Consider the following 4,745-nt stretch of genomic DNA (forward strand, 5'->3'; position numbering starts at 1 on the left):
ATTATTTATTTAACCTCACTTAATTAAACTTCATTATTAATTTAACCTCACTTAATTTAATTAGTTAATAATCAAGCTAAAACTAATTAGATCATTATATATGTGACTCACAGGAAGAGCTAAAATTAAATAGATTTAATTATTATGATAAATGATGGAATAATCCAGTGAGTAGTAAAAGTTGATTAAAATTAAGGAAAAAATAAATTAGATTTAAATAAAATATGAATATACATGGAAATTCATTATTAATTATGCATTTTCCACTCTAAGATCTTTGAATTACTATTTACTATACATTATTTCATTGTATAAATATTGAAAAAACAGTAGAATCTTTTTTAAAATTCTTTTAGTTTTGAAAATGTTTATTCAAAATTAATCTTTCGTTTTCCTTTTACAGAGACCATTGCCAAACAAAGCAAACACATCAATCTCCGCCGGCTCCAACAAGAATCCATCCCATAAATAAGATTCATCCCATAATTATCCAATAATTCATCCCATAAATAAGATTCTATTCCATTCCATTCCTCATTCCCAATCAAACAATGAAGCCAAGTTTCAATTGTCTCTTCCTCCTCCTCTGTTTCCTACACTGCGTGGCTTCCAGCACGGTGAGGCAGAGAGATGCGATGAACAAGTTCTACTTTAACAACGGAGTAGGGAGGTCTTCTTCTTCTTCTTCATCTTCTTCTTCTTCTTCATGCGCGAGCAGTCTTCTTTCGGTATCCGGGCTGAAGTCGAAGGTCTACGACAATAGCAGGCTGAAGGAGGGGGACAAGGTTGTTCGGTTGCCTGGCCAACCAAAAGGGGTCAATTTTGATCAGTACGCGGGGTATGTCACAGTTGACAGAGCTAACGGACGGGCTCTATTTTACTACTTTGCCGAGGCTGCTGAGAATAGCAGGTCAAAGCCTATTGTGCTCTGGCTCAATGGAGGTATGGAAATAATAGAAAATGACGTTGCTTTTCGATCGATAGAGTGGTGATTGTTGTGGCGTGGGTGGGTGCAGGGCCGGGGTGTTCGTCATTGGGGTACGGCGCCATGGAGGAGCTTGGGCCGTTTCGGGTCATGAGAGATGGCAAAACTCTGTACAAGAATCCCTACGCTTGGAACGAAGGTTAGGATCATATGTCATTGTCGTCAACATATATATATATATATATATATATATATATATATATATATATATATGTTATTTCCTTGAGCTTAGGGAGTAGAGTGAAAAAAGTTTTCTGCTTTGGCATTACCCCGAACCACTAACGTGCATCGTGCAATGCAGTGGCGAACGTCTTGTTCTTGGAGAGCCCTGCCGGCGTCGGCTTCTCCTACTCCAACACCACATCGGACTACGCCAAGAGCGGAGACCGTAGGACGGCGACCGACGCGCTAGTTTTCCTCGTCAACTGGTTCGAGCGATTCCCAGAGTATAAGGGGAGGGACTTCTTCATCGCCGGTGAGAGCTACGCCGGCCACTACGTCCCCCAGCTTGCCCACGCCATACTCCACCACAAAGATTGCCTCATCAACCTCAAAGGCATCGCGGTAAGGAATGAAATCAATCAGTCCGATTGACCCTCTCTCCTTTTTATTGCAAATTAAATTGGGAAAGATGGATCTGTATCAATTTCAAATTGATTTTGGATGACCTAGATTGGGAACGCAGTGATCAACAAGGAGACGGATAGCAAGGGGATGTTTGACTACTTCTGGACGCACGCGTTGATCGCCGACGTGACCATTCGGGCAATCCACAAGTTCTGCAATTTCTCGCCGGACGCCCGGCGGACAGCTCCAAAGTGCGACAACGCACTCAATGAGGCCAGCCTTGCCGTTGAGGAGTTGGACGTCTACAACATATACGCGCCACTATGCTTCTCGTCGGGCGTGATGCCGACCCCAAAATCGCCCTCGGTTTGTCTCTTCCGAGAATCATTACATTTAATTATCTCCATTTTCCTGGTATTTTCATATCCAATTTAGTTCGAATCGATTTGACCTGTTAACTCAAGAATCGAAGGTCATCGCATTCTTGTTGGATCACTACAAGGAGCAAGCTCTAACTAAAGCTGGAATTTGCCCAGATTGAAATGTCATACTTAAATTCTGATGCTGATTAAGAATTTTCACTCAATCATATCAATTGTGAATAGAATTAACTAACAGATTGAAATGTCATACTTAAATTCTAATGCAGATTGAGAATTTTGATCCTTGCACTTCAAATTATGTGGAGGCATACCTTAACAATCTTGAGGTACAGAAAGCTCTACATGCCAATATCACAAAGCTCAATTACACCTGGTCTGGTTGTAGGTATATACATATCTCATAAATATAATACGCCATTTGATAATTTTATTTTTCTTTTAAACAAAATAATGAAAATTCAACTCATTTATTTATATTTGTCTCAATGCAGCCAAGTGATACCTAGTTGGTCAGATCAGCCTTCCACAATGTTACCAATTATTCATGAATTATTATCTAATGGGATTAGGGTTTTAAAATACAGGTAAAAAATCATTAGATGTCCTCATCATATCATAGGGTGTGAATCAGCTTTCCATTTCAATACTTTCATTTATATAAGTGTATAAATTTTGTGGTCCTTATACACATTATGTAAGTAAAAATAGCATATATAGGTATATCAATTTTGCAAGTATGATAGCTTTAAGATTTCTGCATAACATCTGTCATACGACAAAGATACCGTTCATTAGATTGCGAGTGAAGGGGTTTTCAATCAAATTTTGTCTCTAGCTAAGCGTTGGCTGGGTTTGTGCAGCGGTGACATTGATGGAGTAGTTCCTGTTACTTCCACAAGATACTCCCTCAAGAAGCTAAAGCTTAAAGTGAAGACTCCATGGAGAGCTTGGATGCTTAACAGTGAGGTAAACAATTGTGTCATTTTAAATCTTTTCATAAGATATATAGTTAATTATCCTCAAATCCACAACGAATTAAAATGTATACATTGATGAGAAGTTTTCCTCTACGATACCCTTCGTTGCTCTAATGATGGTGACAACTAGTAGAACAAACGACATTAATTTTGATGATTTTTATTATGAATATGTAGGTTGGGGGATATACTGTGATGTATGATCACAATTTGACATTTGCCACTGTTCGAGGAGCAGGACATGAGGTTCCAAGTTATCAGCCAGCTTGAGCTCTGGAGATGATCAAGAATTTTCTTCAAGGGCTGCATCTACCTACTATTTAAGCATTTCAAAATAGAATAAATTGATATGTTGTTATTTATTGTGATATCAAACGTTACATAAAATTTAATCTATTATTTTTAAATATTATCTCTGGCTCGATTTAATCATGGTTTCAAAAAATAATTAATATAAAAAAATCATTTTTATTTTTTAAAAAAATCTTAAGATCGGTTCACTAAACCAAATGCTCATACTATGAGTCATGAGCATGATACAACAATTAAATGGGCTACTAACCATTATGTGCCAAGCCTAATAAACCTAAATTACTATCATAATTAATTACTTATTATAATTTCTAATATTAAATTATAAGACTTGTTATCAGGTTAAATTTTAATTAAAATTACTTATTTATTTACTCATTGACAATTTTATGCATGTATATATAAATTCTTAATTTACAGAATCAAAATGTAAAATAAAATGATAAAAAATTATTAGAACAATATTTTTAAAATAATAAAAAAAACTAGATATATTGTCAGAAACACCTCTTGTATTCTTAAAATTAGAAGACAAAGAAAGATTGAAAGTATTTAGAGAAGTCGTCCGCTAACTGTCCTGAGATCTGACCATCAGCTCGCTACTTTCTCACCCCTATCTCTCTCGCACCACAAGTACATCCTTCTCTCCTTGTCAGCGGCGGTGATGCGGATCGAACCGTTATCTTGTACTTCACCCACACGTCGGTCGTCGTGCCGTAGGCCAGCGCCGACAATATATTCTTATTCTTTACACCCCTCCCACTGGACATGAACACGCTCTATGGCTAGGCAGTGCAGAGGTAGGAAAACCAGAAGGGGCGCAGCATCGGCTCCCCTCATTGTTAGTTGTCAATGATTAGATCATAGATGTTGAACTGGCCGATGAGGCAAAAGGTGAACACATCCCACTCATCGACTAGCAACAGCACTCGCTCGACGACCACAACATACGGCAACAGGCCAACATGGTGTCAGGGCAGTCGGCTATCAACTGCCTAGATCTGGCAGAATATTCCTACAGCTCCCCACATATCTCATATGATTAAAAGTAGTACTAGCTTGCCAATCAAAGTTAATGTGGGTCAAACATGACCTGAAAGGAATCCGGCCCAAGGAATAAAATGTGCTTGGAGACAAAACAACTACTAAGACTTGGCTTTGGTCGTCGACATCTCCCCTGTCTCTGCCTCATATCCTGACAATCTCCATAAATCAGTCTCAATCACCGACATCGCATGTGGCTCGTCTTCATTCATCGGCATCGTCTCGATCTCAACTTCAAATCTCAACATCATTCTAGTCTTGTGTAACGACCACCCTTCTTACTACTACTACACTCTAAGGATGACCGTTACTTGACTACTAACTCTACTTAACCGGTATGATAAAAATCTTTAGGAAAACCCTACCGAAAAATTTCGGCAGAGTCTCCCCTATACCGGTGACCATATCCGTAAATACATACAGAATATACTCAGCCACAGGCGGCTGGAACATATAATTTCACAACCACGCAGTATA

At 38.4% G+C, this 4,745-nt stretch overlaps 1 pseudogene; it reads left to right on the forward strand.

Annotated features, from left to right (window-relative positions):
* Window positions 1–551: 551 nt before the first annotated feature.
* LOC122011198 lies at window positions 552–3,236 on the forward strand (annotated as a pseudogene).
* Window positions 3,237–4,745: the final 1,509 nt, after the last annotated feature.

The sequence above is a fragment of the Zingiber officinale genome, chromosome 8A, assembly GCF_018446385.1.
Source record: "Zingiber officinale cultivar Zhangliang chromosome 8A, Zo_v1.1, whole genome shotgun sequence".
Lineage (NCBI taxonomy): Eukaryota > Viridiplantae > Streptophyta > Magnoliopsida > Zingiberales > Zingiberaceae > Zingiber > Zingiber officinale.